Source organism: Condylostylus longicornis, unplaced genomic scaffold (genome assembly GCF_029603195.1).
Source record: "Condylostylus longicornis isolate FDR11 unplaced genomic scaffold, ASM2960319v2 ptg000018l, whole genome shotgun sequence".
Classification (NCBI taxonomy): domain Eukaryota; kingdom Metazoa; phylum Arthropoda; class Insecta; order Diptera; family Dolichopodidae; genus Condylostylus; species Condylostylus longicornis.
The window spans coordinates 3,631,410-3,648,659 of record NW_026577987.1 but is presented as its reverse complement, the minus strand read 5'-3'; the positions used below and the strand labels follow the sequence as shown (position 1 = coordinate 3,648,659).

The 17,250-nt window shown below is 23.4% G+C and overlaps 1 protein-coding gene across 3 annotated transcripts in view; it reads right to left on the bottom strand.

Annotated features, from left to right (window-relative positions):
* Positions 1 to 16,648, bottom strand: part of LOC129606305 (SH3 and multiple ankyrin repeat domains protein 3) — a 291,247-nt gene extending 274,599 nt beyond the window's left edge. The window contains exons 1-2 of one of the 3 annotated variants that reach the window (XM_055516558.1): positions 16,371 to 16,648; positions 13,835 to 14,595 (exon numbers count right to left, since the gene is read on the bottom strand). The gene's annotated coding sequence lies outside the window, so the exon portion shown is untranslated. Of the gene's footprint in view, positions 1 to 13,834; positions 14,687 to 15,772; positions 15,975 to 16,370 lie in introns of those variants that run through there. The other 2 variants (XM_055516559.1, XM_055516561.1) reach the window with 2 other exon arrangements.
* Positions 16,649 to 17,250: the final 602 nt, after the last annotated feature.

Genomic DNA, 17,250 nt, shown 5'->3' with positions numbered 1-17,250 from the left:
TAGTTACACTGAAAAACTCACGTTTTGAAAGAGATACCATCTTAAAATGAAATAATTAATTTTTTTTGTTTTATGTTTTTAAACGTCAAAGAATCATAAATAAATAAAAACTACGCCTCTTTTAGAAAATTAGCTCTAAGTTATCAAAATGACAATTGTGATACTTAATATTTCATGAAATCGAATTTTAAGATAATAAAATAATTAATTTCCTTACAGAAAACTATGTACATATATACGCATTTATTATAGGTACTAACACAAAATTATCTGACAATAATTTTTGGTTTTAATTAATTGTCACAAAAGCGACCTTTGTATATTGTTTAATCGATCCTGTCATAACAAAAGATGAAATAAGAGAAAATAATCAATTAAGGTCGAATGAATAATATTTTCTTCTTTTATTAATCCTTGTCTTTATTTACAATAATTACAATTTCTTAAATCTTTTTAAATTAATGCAAAATAATATTGCACTAATTTTTAAAATTTATGATTTAAGTACTTAATTTCGATATAAAGGAACATACAAAGTTTGGAATAGTAGGTACTTTTTTGTTGTAATACTAAAAATCCCAATCTTTGTTATACATATATAAATTTCGGTCGCCCGGGTAGGTGAATGCATGAACAAGTACCAAATAATAAAAAAAAACAACCTTCTGATTTTTCCTTTTTATTTAATCGAATTTTATTTGTCAATATTTTTTTTATCGGGTGAAAAAGATTTATAAGGAGTTTAGTTAATTGTCATAAAAAAATGTGTTTTCCTACCTACATACATACAAATGCATGCAAGTACATAAAAGCAAATTCAATTTCAAACTCTAAAATTCTACAAATAGAAAAAATTCCCCAAATTTGTTTTCATCTTACATGTCGTAACACTTCATATTTTTTGATTGAATGTATTTCTACACGATTTTTGCGCTTTTTAATTTATAATTTTATCCTAGGTCTGTAAACTGCCTTTTCAGTTTACTTCTGTAAACTCTCATGGCTTTTGAGAAATCTTAGTTTTGCTCCATATTAACCATTTTAAACATTATTATGCAATTTTTAATTTTATCTTAAACTTAAAAATCGTTTTTCTAGAAATCAAATAAACGACTTATGAACTAAGCTAATAATAAAGAAGTGTAGCACTCTAGCTTTCCATTTGGCTTTTTTTTAGCATATATTTAGGCTTGATACTTTGAAAATTTTAGAAATTCGCTTTATTTCAGATAATTTAATTAGTTCCCTTCCATTGAAATTATTAACTAGGTCTATAGCATTATTCACCGAACTTTCTGGTTACATGGGTATCTAATTTTTGAATAATTTTTTAATTTTTATATGGTGTAGCTACTATAGATTTTTAAAAAATTATTTTCTGTATACTTAATAATATTATTGGTAATTTAACTTATTTTTTGCTTACATGCATACATACATATATGCATATGTACGTATGTACAAAATTATTTTGTTTTGTAAAATTCCTTACTATGTGTGTATGTTTGCAATCGTATGGCACAATTCAATTTTTAATTTCAATATTTACTTCATAAGTTTCTTTTCTAACCACGAATGACTATTTTGGTTTGAGTTTTTTCGTTTTGTTTTTTTACTCTTGGATTTTTATTTTGTGTAATTATTCAAGAATTTTATTTGCACATTATCGGAAACCGAAACTGGTTTTTTCTTGCTGCTTTTTGCATTTTTTTCTTTTTAATAAATTACTTTAAAATGGTGGTATTGAAATTTAAAAATTAAAATTAAAAAAGCACAAAAAGAAAAGTATTTTGTAAACAATTTATTTATTCGAACTCGAAAAAGTGGTCTTGTTCTACTTACAACAACAAAAAATGAACTAATTGAGAAGATAAGCAACAAGCGTTTATGACTTTATACTCTTTGACGTACATACAAATTATTGTACTTTTGTGAATGCAAACTTACATAAGTATACATATGTATGTATATTTATGTATGTATTATATATTTTAAATTTATACAAGTTTATGTAGTGATCATGTATATAGTGGTGATTTATCACATTAAATCAAAATGGCCATTTAACCATTTAAATTCTAAAACAAAATGATAATTTCGCTAGATAACGTTTTATTACCATAAAGTAAATTAAATACATAAGAAAATAGAATTAACACATTTAATTTTCACTAGCTAAAATAAAATGTATAGGTACTTTATCTACACAAAATTAAAATGTAGTATGAGTTATATTCAGAACTAAATTTCAACACTCTCAAATGAGTTGCAGAGATTCTATACCAATATTTAAAATAATTTTAAAAATATTTTGCAAAAACATACATACATATGTACATACATTGAAAAAATACTACAAGCCAACACTGTCAAAACGAACTTTTTAACTTAGATTGTTATTATAAATAGAATTGAGTACAAAATGTAGAAAATATTTATTTTTATAGTTTGTACCGTTATAAGAAAAACTTTATCATTGAGTTTGCTTAATATAAGTAAGCAAAAATAAAATCCAAAATTATATGTAAGGAAATAAAGAGAATTAAGGTTATGACAGCAAATAATTATTGTTTAATATTTGGTTCTAAGTACTTTTGCACACAAACAAAATAACATTTCTTTTGGACTATAAATAATTAAAACGAATGCCAAACAAGTGATGCTCCTAGTCAAACGAAGAAATTGATTTTTCCAAAAAGAGTTCATACATAAATTCCAGCAATTAAAAAAACATCTACCAAATTTTAATAAATTTTCTTTTCAGCTGAGTCTTTGCAATTGATAGTTTTTTGAGTTTCCGGAAAAAATTTGGCTAAGGCGAAAGAATTTAGAACTACGTGTCTCAATTCAAAGCTGAGAATTTATTTTTAAAGAAATCTGTTTAAATAACTCTTGACGAAAGGTAAATATTAAACTAATCATATTTTGACGGAACGTAAGTAAAGTTCTAAAAGTTCGCATTAATTTTAAAACGAAACTTGAAAGGTTGAACCTTTAATTACATATATTTAATTTTTAAGAATTTACGACAAGTGTGTACAAACAATTTTTTTTTATTTTGTACAGCTTCAGAGCAAATTAACGCTTAATTAAATTTTGTTAGAATTATGACGTACATCAATTTTTAATAAAATAAATGCATTTAAGAAAAGCAGTAAAAAGCAAATTGAACATTTTTTTAGCAAATTAAATATTTCTAAAATAATCTACTATTATAAAAATATACAACTCCCCCAAAAGAAAGTTCTCGACTATACTCGATAAATATTGAAATACAATGAAAAATATTTGTAGAGTTGAAATGAATTGATTGAACTGCAAGTCATCAAATCCGAATCCTTTCACTTTTAAATTTTTATTTTAATAATACGTAATTCGTTTTTTACCTTCAAATTTGTATTCTTAAACTGTAAGTGTATTTATTTATGTATTTTTTTAACAATATTGTTCTAAGTTACCACCGCACACATGACAATACTATAAAAATACAAACAAGCATATATAAGCAAAATTTATCCTTTTAAAATAATTTTATCTTTATATAACACCTACTCGAATTCTATATAATAAAAATTATCGATTCGATAATAATTTATACACAAATATATGTACGTATACAACAGTTAACACAAACACATTTAAAAAAAAGAAGCGTACTCAGTTATCAATATCACTTACTTAAGTAACATAAAAATATAAATAAAAACCAGAATAGAAAATATAAAAGTGAATATACCCGAATATATATGTATGTACGTTTGTTGATATAGAAATTCTTCATATAGATAAATCTGTATACTTACTTAATAACGGATCTAAGAAAAGTGAAAAATGATGTGAAAATTTTTAACAAAAATTGGTTTGAAAACGAAACTGAAATGAAAAATTTTCCCCAGTTTATTTAGAATTTACTACTTCAATCATTCTCTCTAACATCTTTAAAAAAAAAAACAACAAAACGAAATTTCGAATATATCGGAAAGGAAAACCAAAAAAAAAATCTTTCCATTCATCCTGTATGGAAAGGATAATTTTTTATTATGTTTGTTACGTGTTATGAAGTTTTTTTTATCTCATAAAAACAAATTTACATTAAAAAAAAATTCTCGAACAATCTTACCTCATATACAAAAAAAAACCTGGAGAATTATTTGAAAACAACATTGTAATTTTTCAGAAGACTGAAAGGCAACTGAAAGGCAATATCCATTTGAGCATCTTAGATTTGTACTTCAATAATAAACCGATTCTTATTAAGAATAGTCCCGCAATTGAAAACATGTAGGTTCACAAGTTATAGAAATTTTTATGATTAATAAGAGCAAAATGGTAAGTCGATAAATATAAGACTATATACGGGGTATTGTTAGAAAGATCTCACTAACCTCTACAATTTTCATTTTAAGGGATAAGGGAATTCATTTTAAATATGTTCTTAAACAATTTTACTTTTATGCACATATGAATGTTATGTATATACAGATTTTGTGCAACTGATTTTAGTAGATTTTAGAAGAAATTTACTACATCACTTTAGAAGCCTTAAGGCCATCGGAATAATATTTTAGTAAACATATTATAATGTTGTGAAGTATCAAGGGAAAGATTTTAATACATATTGAAGAAGTTTGTTAAAGCAAAAAAACCACTTCCTTTCTTCGGCAAACGCTTTCAATACAGCACCTTTCAAAATCAAACCTTCCATAAACAATATTTAATTAAAATACAATACCCCCTCATATATGTACATTGATTTTATGTATTGCAAATTTGTTAAGGTGCGTGAAAAAAATGTACAAAATATTTCAAATAAAATCGATGGAATCATAAAAAATATATTTCTTTCTTCTTAAATTTTTAGAACTTTTACATTATTTTACTATTCACCGTTTAATTTTTTTTAGAAGCACCTAAGACAAGAAAAATACCCTAAAAGAATTTTCAGCATATCACATTGAAAAATTTTCAGATAATCACCCATCTTTTTACATATGTATCTAAGCATGGTTTGTAAACGCATATATATATGTATGTCCATGTAAAAATGTAATAATAACGGTAAGTTCTTTATACATCTTTTTAAGTAAATAAAATGAAGTTACATTTTTTACGTTCAAATTTAGATAAAATCAATTCAATGTAAATTTTTTTTATTCTGTCAATATTATTTTGTGTCCTTTTTGAATTCGAAATAATATAAAAAGGCTTAAAGAATTTAAATATCTAGAAGTATTAAACGTTACGTGCTGCAGATAATGTTTAACATAATATATTGTGAAATGTTTATTAAAAGAAACAGTTATAGAAACGAAACAAGAATAAATATTTTTTTTTTTTGAAAAAATATACTTATTTAAAATAAGCATACTCTTTTGAAATACGAATTTGATTATGTCGAAAATATTCTAAATAGAAAATTTTTTAAGTAAAAGTATTGGAATTTGATTATAGGATATTTTGCAACCAAAATTGGAATTAGTAAGTAGTTCGAACTGCAACTGATTGAAAAACAACCCTGCATAATAGATTCTTACCGCAAAGACACTCCCACATCAGAGTTATTAAATTTTTTCCTCCAGAAATTCTACAATTTTGGATTTATAGAAAACAAAAAAAAAATGCGAAGCATTATAATTAAGCAATAATTACTAAGTATATAATTAAAGGTGAAAAAGTATAATCATTATTACCTACTTCAGGTAAATTTTAGTAAATGGTTTTTAGCTTTAAGTACAACAACTATATAAATAATATATATATATACATATGATTTAATAGTAATCTGCTGAGAATGATTAGAAGTAAGTTTAAATTTTCTGTAATAACTTGTTATTGCGATCTAACTGGGACTAAAACGCACACCACCTCAATTCCTAAATTTCCTTATATTATATTTTCGAGTATATTTTTGATTTAATACTCGACTTTCTGGTCCTATAAGTATGACAATAAATAAATACATGTACATACATATGTATAAATATTTGACTCAGTTGACTGAAATAATGCGTATGTAAAATAATTTCTCCTATCCTAATACAAATTTTTTTACTACTCATTACATTTTTAATAATAAGATATCCTTTTCTTTCTATTCAAAATTTAATTATTTCTATCAATAAACGCATATTGCACAAATATTCACACGTTTTACCAAATATTAATATCATAATTTTGTTGTGTACATAAATACGTAGATACATATACTTAATAAATTAAAAACAGAAACCATGTTTATATTTATTATATACGTAGAAGTATTTTTGTATACAATATGAGCAAATTATGAGTATAGAATATGAGCAAAATTATACAAATTAAATCGATAAAATCTGTAAAGTACAAGACTCCTTCATTCTTTCATTTCTTTTGTATAAATATGTATGTAGCTGCATAATGAAAAGAACTTGAAAAATTATAAGAAAAAAGAAACATTAAATTACTGTTTACATACATTCCAACATAAAATGAGAAAAAGGGAAATTGAAAAAGCAGTCAATTGAAATAGAAAAAAAATGCAAAAAAAAATTCTTTTCAAGTTTATTAATTTTATAAATACACAATTAAGTACTAAATAATGATTTTAAATAAGTAACTTATTTAAAAATTTGAATAATATTTTACATTGCACTCTATGAAACCAAAAAAAAAAAAAATTATCCAATTTAAGTTTCAATCACCTACCACTACATTGGTGCTGCGCAAACTCTAAAATTTCTCTTTATATGAGTAAACTTAATATATAATACCTGCACAATTTGAAATACATACAGAAAATAAAATTCCTTACAATTTTATAAGTTTTTTGTTGTAATAGAAGTTTTTAAAAAGTAAATTTTGTAACGAAATAATTTCTAATAAATATAATAAAATAAATATATCAAAACTAAAATAGCTATAGGTACATATAATATAACACTTTACCAAAATTTTACATTCCGGTTTGGATATGTTGTAAATGTTAAGGAATGACGATCTTTTATACACATTATTGATTTTTAAATACCACAACAGTCCACATACAATACATTTATAAAAAAGTAGATAATCTAAAAAAATAAATGTATACATACTTATAGTATGTATTCTAATTCTCTCTTAGTAAAAATTCCCTCAAAATCAATTTCTGCTACAATAACAAAAAAAAAATTAGAGTAAATAGAGTTTCCTTTCATTAAAAAATAAAAACATCCTTTTCTTCATATTTTTGTCTACTTTAATAAATGACATTTAATTTAGCAGAGTAAAGTGTAATGTCAACATAATGTATTTGCAGATATCTGTATAACAAAATATATGAAAAATTTATAAATTTATTATTGTTATTATTATTATTATTTGTGTATATATCATAAAAATATCCCAACCCTTAAATATTTAACAGAACATATACATATCTATACTAAATTGGTAAATATATTTACTTATACACACTTGCTTGTTATTATTTATTTATTATACATAAAAATTAAATACATTTTAATTTTGCAAGGTTTAAGATTAAATGAAGACATATTCTTAAATATTGCTATTATTTTGAATTCCAAATATATTTTAATAATGCATTATTGAAATCTATAAACAACATTTTCATAATCAAATGCAATATGTTTGTACGTGGAGTTTGTCTTATGAAAATTTTATTTTTCAAATATTTAATTATAAAGAAAATAAACTTTTTGAAGAAAAATAAAATCTAAACACCATGATATAGTTTAGAGTTGAAGTAGTTAGTAAAGCAAATACAAAGCAGCAAACACATAAATTGTGCTGTGACCATAGTATGACGTAGCAACACTGAAGTACAATTCGTTTATGGTTCATTATGTAAGCAATGTGAGTATTTCTTTTCGAATCTTATTATTATTATTTATTATTATTACAGAGAACAGATTATTTACAATAATTGAGTTAGATGAAAGATTTTAAAAATACAATACAGTAATTATAACGTCTTTGGTTAGATTCGAAATATAAAAGAGATTTTTTGGAAGCAAAATGAAGAAAAACCTTACCTTCAATGTTTTTTTTACTTATAACTATTACTTATAACTAATTAAATTAGTATTTGAAACTATTTTCCTTATTGAAAAAGAAACTTTTAAATCATGGCGATAAATTACCGAGATTTCTAATAAGAGCATTTGTCGGCAGTAGAACATTTTTCTATAGTTCTTTCTGTTATATTATTAATTCTTATTGATAATACTTCAAAATTTGTTTGATCATGAAATTTGGTTATGGAATAGTAAAAAGGGGGGTTGAGTATTAATTTAAGTAATTTATTTTGAGTTACTCGTAGTTTTTGTATGGGTGTATTTGCTATATCACTAACAAGCCTAAATTGAAATCTGTAAGAAAACTCCCTTCATAAATATTAATTTATTTTGTAAAAAATATTATACACATCTTAATTTAAGAAACTCTTAAATGGCATTGTTGAATATAACATGACTATTGGTATATAAGATCTGTTGAAATCAAATAATTTATAAATTTTAACCAATTTTTTTTAAATTTCTTTTCATTTGTTTTTTTTTACTAAATATTTAATTTTAAGTTAATTATTTTCTCTGTATTAGAATCCTTATTAATTAAAATCTCTACTAATTTTTTACAAAAAGATTCGTAACTGTAAGCATTTTTAAATAAATTTCAATTTGAAAAGCAGAATTTGCGCTATGAAAATTATAAATTATAAAAAATAAATGAAAAATTTTGGTTATTTTTAAATTAAAGCTTTGTTGCAATCTTTAGTTCATTTACAAATAAAAAATATAATTCTTTTTCATTTGCTTATAAATAAATTTAAAAAATATAATTGAAATAACTCTTGTTTAATATGGGAATGAATGTATTGAGAACTAATTAAAAAATATAAATAACAAAATAAAATTAAATATTTACGTTTCTAAACGTAAATAAAAAAATTCGATGTAAAATTTAGATATTTGAGGTATTACACCGGAAAAACTTTCCCAAATTTACACCTTTGTGGTTTCAAGTTAATCACCCATACTTAACTGTTTGATTTAGATTCTTGAATATTTTCCAAATAAATGTATGTAAGTACTCATCGTATTAGAAAACTTAAATTTTAAACTTAAAGTTAAAAATTTTTTTTTTTAAATTTCTCGAAAAGTACAAAAAAAAAAGAAAAAAGTGACATAAAAGAAAACCAAAAAAATTTGAAAAAATACCCAAGTATTTTTTATCCCGTTGAATCCAACAAAAAAGAAACAATAAAAATGGAAACAAATAAAATAAAATAAAGAGAAAACAAAGAGTAAGTAATAGAAATAACAATAATGGTCCTTTCTTTCTCTACTATTATAAAAATAATTATTACAGATCTTATTTTGTTGCTGTTATTGTTGTTATAAAACCCTTGTAGTCATTTCGTATTCAGTTTTCTTTTTATAATACGTTTTATTTTTTATTTTAAGGATTGCTAAGGATATTCGTGCATGTATCTATTATATCTGTACAGATAAACTCAGCACTACCCAAAAAACATTATATAAAAATATGTATATATATATGCACATATTATATATCTTTACACATGTTCATATATAATGTGATTGTATAGATAGAGTTATGTATACATTCATACAAATATAACCAAAGTCATCATCATCTGATATTTTTTAAGAAAGACAAATGGATATTTTCCTGTTGGGTTTTTATTCTATTTATTTACTTTTTTTTTCATATTTTCCTTTCAAGAAATTTCATCACGAACCGTCGTCAACAAAAATGATAAATACATGAACGACTATGCTTAAGTCATTTTCGTATTTTCTCTTTTAAACAAAAAAATCGTCCTTTTTAGCAAATTATTATTATTTTTTTTTAGAGCCTCATATATTTTATATACCATTCATAATTTTTCTCAACATACATAAATATAAATACTAAAGAAAAATAATGTAAATGTAATGAAAGTCTTGACTAAGAAGATTGAAATAAATTTTTAGCTTCATATGGTCGTAGTTCATTAATAAGCTTGCTTCAAAAATTATCAAAACTATTCCAATTAGCATCACCGAGTGTCATTTTAAAATGAGATGCTAGAGTTTAGATTTAATTTGAAAGAAAACTCTAATTTCTTATTTTTACATCCACATCTCCCGAATCAATTTATTAGCATTTTTCCAATTAAATTTAGAAATACAAAAATAAATTAAGGCTATTATTTCTTGTATAATCGTCAATGAATTCAATAAAATAAAATTGTCTAAAATCCTGTTTATTTTTCTACCAAGGACAAACATATGATTCACTTGGGCATTATTTTTCAATTTTTCATTAAAATTGCGTGTATATAATGAAATCTAAGATGCTAATCGATTTATAGTTAAAATGTAATTCTATTTAGCAGAAAAAATCCTATGACAACATTTCTATATTTGTCGTTTGAGCTTATTTTATCTTACATTCATCAGTGTTAAAACAAAAATAAACCAAAAAACTTCTGAACGTTACCCTAAAGTTTGACCGGTTAACTTCTAATTTATTTTATTGTTTATTTTACTTTTCCCTGTTTCTACTTTTTGTGGTTCTTAAAAGACTATGTAAAAGTTATATATAAATTTTTTAGATTAAAGAAAATCTAACGAAATAAACTAGATAGTGTTAGTCATTGAACCTTCAAGTGTAGGTTGAACGAAGTATACTGAGTTTATACTTGTTTAAAAGATTTTTTTTTATGTATACACACTTGATGTAAATGTGTTTTTACAATCTTTATCTTACCTTAACGCTAGCTGCACGTTTACGCAAGTATTTGAAGGACATTAATTTAAATTTAATAAATTTTACTTGGATAAATGAATGTAAATTAGGCAGATAAAATAATGTTGCAAAAATAAAATAGCTTATATCTTTATAGAAGGAAGTTTTAATTTTAAGGGTCGAGTATAATTTACTTTACAGGAAATTTTGGAAAATAATGTTTTTTTTTAATATTAGTGCGTGCCTTTTTCATTGTTTTTTTATCGTGATAATAATATAATTGTTATTACAACACCAAAACTTTTTATTTCAATTAAAATTGAAATAGTGAAAAACAAAGAAGTTCAGAGAAAATTTGACGTGTGATTCAAATATTTGTGTGGGAAGTCGGCTCTTAGTATTTGAAATAAAACAAAATGTTTAAATTTACAATAATAAAAAATATATAAAATGCGCATAAAATATAAACACGAGTCATATTTCATAAGAACCTAAAATACGTAACTTAGATACTTAAAACTTTTAAGATCTGTAAACTCATTTTAATAAAAACTTCAATTTAATCAGAACATACACTTAGCATAAATTTTTATTATATTGCGGCCATTTTTTTGGTATGAACTAATTTAAAAAGATTTGTTAATGTTGGATCTATTAGAGGATAAAACAAGGCCGCTGTGGTCAAAAACTGTCACATATCATAATAACCAAATCAATAATTATTTGGCCAAAAAAACATGGCATCGAAACATATATTACCAAGTACTAAACTTATCTTAAACAACATCAATTTATAGCTTATGCATTCAAACATAAGTCTTTGAATCACCAATAAGTGCAGAAACATTTTTTCATAAATAAGTATTAAAAAAATTAAACATATTCCTAAAAAGCTTAATATATGCTTTAAACGGAATAGGTGCGGAGGTGAGCTTTTTCAAAAAAGAAATTTTTTTGAGCAAACCCGTTCTAAAATGATACCATTTGTTTGCTTAAACCTTTGTTATTCCAATACCGTTTTACTTTACTCCCTTTTTTTACTTACAAATATTTTTTTAACGTAATCATTTTTATGCACGTTATTATACCAAATAAAACCTTTCTCTTCAAGTCAGAAAGCGCGATGTTTTTAAACAGATAGTTAAATATTGTAAATTGTAAGAAGTAGGAAGAACGTTAAACAAAAATTATTCGTTCTTTACGAAACTGGCATTTTTGTTAAAAATGTTAGTTTTTAGTTTTGAATTGAATTAATTTCGAAAGAGATAATAACAGAAAGTATGTACATTCTCTTGCAATAGTAAAAGTTTCAGAATAAAAATTTGTTGTTTAATTCATTTAGAAAGCACAGGCATCATCAGATTTTAATTTAAGTAAGTTAAAATGTCAAACACAAGTCTCACTTAAATAAAATAACAGAAATCTTGAAATTATTTAATTAAAATAACACTGCTGATATCGACAAGGTCATTAAATAATTTGACCATTTAAAATAATTTTCCCATCAATTATTACTTATTCTTATCAACACTTATTCATTTAGTAACCATAAACCATCGTAAGTACAAACATTTAGAGAGAGAGGAAAGAATATTTATAAATTATCACATATTTTTTATAATTATCTTATCATGCACAAGTTCACTTAATCGCAGAGCAAAACTATTTTATTTTTTCAGTTCCAAGCCACAAGTTGTAAAATATTTCGAATGATAAAGTATTTTGAAAACCAAGCGAAATTAAAATAATGGAAAACTCCACCCGGAAAAAATGAATAATTTTAGTGGAATTAAGATTAGAAATTTAACAAGACAAAAAAAAAAATAAAAATTTTATATTCCAATTTGAATTCCCAAATATGAGTGTGCACTTTACTTTCGCTTTCATACACATTTTATGTACGTGTATTAAATTATGTGACTTGTTTACAAGTTCAATTTTGTAAATGGCGCCTTTTAAAATTGTTACTTGATTATCTTAAAATAATTATAAAATACTTTGGTGACAGAGTTCAAAATTATTTTTCAATTAATGGCACTATTTCAAAGGCTTTTTTTGTTGAGCGTTACAACACTATATTTGAATATTTTTGTTTTACCAATATAATGTTAATTAACCAATAACTTTTTATGTGCTTTTACATAATTAACTAGAAATGTGTAATATATAATCATAGCTCCCAAATTTCTTGACAACACACTGTACGCTAAACTATAAAATATAAAGGAGTTTCAATATAGAAAAAGGCAAATCTGAAACGATAGTGTAGCTGTTCACTTGTAAAACTACCACCTGTATTAGAAATAGATGGAAATTAATTCACATTCTATACTAAATAGAAATATGGATTTATCATAAATATGAGTTCGAAAGTACTTTTGTAATTCATTAAATTCCGTAATTTATTTAACCTCTAACCAACGAGGTGGTAGTAAATTTTACACCTTCCGCTTCATTTGTAACTACATACTTCCATATATTTTTCTCTCCAGACTTTCATATACTGTTTTATGCTCTCTTGATACTGTTTATGCTCTCTTACTAAATGTTATTTTTGTTATTGTGCGTAAAACACTTATGGAGAAGCTCGGAGCGAGCTGTAATATAAACTCGAGGAATTTTCACCTCGTACTTTAAAGGTTAAGTACATTTGTTTAAATAAATGTAAATATATCTCATATGTGCCAGTATCAAATCTGCAGAAATGAACCTGCTCAGAAATTTATATCTATTCATTTTATACGTACTTCTATATACACATAATTATTACTTTGAAACATTCAAAATAGGGGACAAGATAAACATTCCCGACCAAAGGATACACATACAATAATAATATGCTGACAATCTTCACTAAACATACAATAATATTAATATATATGTTCCATACTAAAATTCTTAATTCATGCAACACACTTTTTGTATTTATTACAAAACTTTACTTTTAAGCCATTCAATTTTCATATAATATATGAAAGTACGTATATGTATGTACCTATATATATGTATGTATAAGGAAAAAATAAATTATAATTATAATGTTGTATTAAAATAGATAAAATAAAATGTAATTTAAGATAAAAATAAGAGCAATTACCTTATAATTTTCAAATACAATTCGATTTTCAAGAATTTTCCATACAAGCTTTTAATAATTTTCAAACATTAAATTTTTAGCACTATTCCTTATTAAGTTCTATTTTGCTTAAATATTTAAATATTATCGAAAAAATGAGTATACTACACCACTTATTTCTTATTAGAATTAATTAAAACACATTTAATTTATTTACTTTTTTCTTATACAACTAAGTAAACAATTTTTTTTTATTATTTTTAATAATTTTTAACATTACACAGTTGCTTTCATTTATAAATTAAGATATCCAACTAAACATGTGCATGAAAGTAAATATGCATGTATGTACATACATACATATATGTATATAAGAAAAAATTTAATTATGTATTTATTTATGTATGTATTTATTAATTTTTTAAAAATTTTATCGCAACTTTTTGTTTAAAATTTATTTTTAAAATTATTCAATACAAAGAGAAGCACCAATATTTATGTTAATAACTTTGATAAAACACTTATTTTTTATCTCTTTGAAATAATTACATAATATGTAATTACTATATTTCATTTGCAAATTAATTACATGTGTATAAAATTTAAACTCATATAGTGAGGTTATGTGCAACACTTTATCACCTATTTTTACAAGTAATTTATTCCCTTGTTATTGAGTTAATTATTATATATTTTTGTCCACTGTTTTCTTAATCCAATTTTTTTGCAAACAGTCCCAAAATATTCAATAAAATTTGTTCGAAATTAATTATTAGATAATTCTCTGGAATTTTTAAATGTCGCACGGCAATTGAATAAGTTTTACCAAAATATAAGTAAGAATAATAAATTATTAATTCAATTTAAATTATAATAAAACTAAAAAAAAATTTAAATTAAATTTCTTTTAAGTATGAATTTTATAAACTATATTATGACGTTAAACGAAAAAAACTCTTTCTATTTCTGAAAAAATTTTCAGAAATAATTTCGTCGTTGTATCATTCGATTATCGATTCAAACAGACCATTCACAAATGCTATGCAGGTGCATGAAGATCCAAATATTGCGTTAAACCATTGGGTGTATTGTTTACAATTCTATATAGGTAGAAGATAATTTTTGTATGTAATTACATACGTAATAAAACTACCATTTTTGAGTAGTGCTAATTAAAATTAAAAAACTTAATACTCTCTAACGCCTAAAAAAGAAGTTTGTTCAGTAATTGCAAACATTATCCCCTGTAAAGTTTTATAAACTACATACATACATATATATACACAATGGTAAAACAATAGGTGAAATTTATTAAATTCAACAAAATAGTTTAAGTAAAAGCAATATGACTCGGACTTTGGATTGTTATTCTATTTCTCTGAATAAATGTGAAAAAGGGATTTATGTACAATGTAAACTTCATTTCTTTATAATTAAATTTAATACAGAATTTTTAATTAGAATCAGATATCATAACTTTACATATTTTAATATGAAACCAATAAAGGTAACAAATAGAGTAGCGGGCATATATGATATAAAATAAACCGACAATGAATTTTATCCAAATACTATTTGTTGAAATTTTGGAATTAGAAAAGTAGTAATTAACTACATACATATGTATATTACTGGTATATTAATATTATCTTATTACATTTACATATATAGCAATGTTTTTAATTAAGAGTTAAACAAAAGTGTACAAGTTAATTAAATGCAATGGTAAATGTTTTTATTTAAAATTACTTGAATACCTATATCCTTTTAAAATATACATAAATATTTTTATATATGCACACCTATTTTTACAAGTAAATTAACTTTTTCGTTACAAGTGTGTATGTTTGTACCCATACAGTCAGATTTATTAATCATTTACAAAAGTATCATGTACACATATGTGTACATACTTTTTTAAATTATTAATAAATCTGAAAAAAATAACAAAAAATCAACCTAACTGAATTGACTGTTTTTCATTTCATATTTTCCTTTTGACTTTAATTTTTCATGTTTCATCCTATCAATTTTTTTCTGTAAATTCCTGTATAAATGCATGAAAATTTCTGCATTCTGCAATATTAATATACCAACTACTGGCAATGCTATACTACTAAAAAATTCAAGAAATTCCACAATTTTTAGTATTTTACTTATTATTATTTTGTTTTTTCTTTTTTGCCAATTTAATAGAGAGTAGAATGTTTTTTTCACTCAAAATTTGTGATATGGACACACATTCATAATATAGGAGATAAACCGGTTTTAACCTTAAAATATATTTTCAGTTTGTACTACTGAAACCAAACTACAAAAAAAATACAAAAAAATTATCATAAAATTTTATAAAGCACACAAAAACAAAAAGAAAACCAAAAATTTTGATTTTTAATATCGGAAATTTTATCGTATTTTATACTAATTTTAAAAAATTTTATTTTCTACATGGGTATACATACATATGTATATATGTATGTTTTGTTTAATTTTTCATAATTTGAAGAATTTTATAAAATAAATAAAAATTTTGAAGTTTTCTTTACCAAAAACACACTTTTCTTTATTTCTTAATTCTCACAAATCACTTTTTTTCTATTTGCTAATGAAGAAAATTAATCCTATTTTGTTGAAATTATCCTTTTTTAATTTTTCTTTGTAAAACATCCACTCCATTTTGGTATAAAATTTAAATAGGTTTTTCTTTTCTTATAAATCAGTACATAGGCTACCTAGTTTTTTCTGTAAAAATTTACTGTATTCAGTTCAAAAAAAAAAATATATATTTTTTGATAAATTCGCAAAAAAAATTTTACTCCTTATAACCGAACGATACAACGGATTAAACTCAACTGAAAAGATGGGAATTTATTTGAAAAAAAATCTGCTAAATTTCAATTTATTTAATTTTATACCATAGTGTGTGAATGTGTGCAATCAAGTACGGTAATTTTTATCAATTTCCCATTCCTATAATTTTCTCTCTTTTTATCTCTCTTTCTCTTTCCTACATTCTCTCTAACTTCGTTATTTGCTGGTTTTTAATCTTAACTTTATTTAATTTATAAATACGCATCAGTTTTTACATTACATTCACAGTTAATTTGTATTTCTCTTATCATTATTCTATATCAATGTTGCCAATGCATTATATGTTGTAATATGGAAATTCATATTTTCTAATAAAACAGGCAATTTTAAAAACAATTTTGCTCCTCTTTTGATAATAAACAACATAAATCTATTCCACAATCAGAATTAATCAAGCTTTTATTTCCATTTTCTTTTAACATTAAAAAAAAATTTAGCATAAATATTGGATTTTTTTTGTATTTATGTATATTCAGTTTTGTATTCTGGCAAGAATATTTAAAAGGGAATTTTTTAATATATTTTCCCAATTTTATGAATATCATCATATGGAAATGGAATTCATG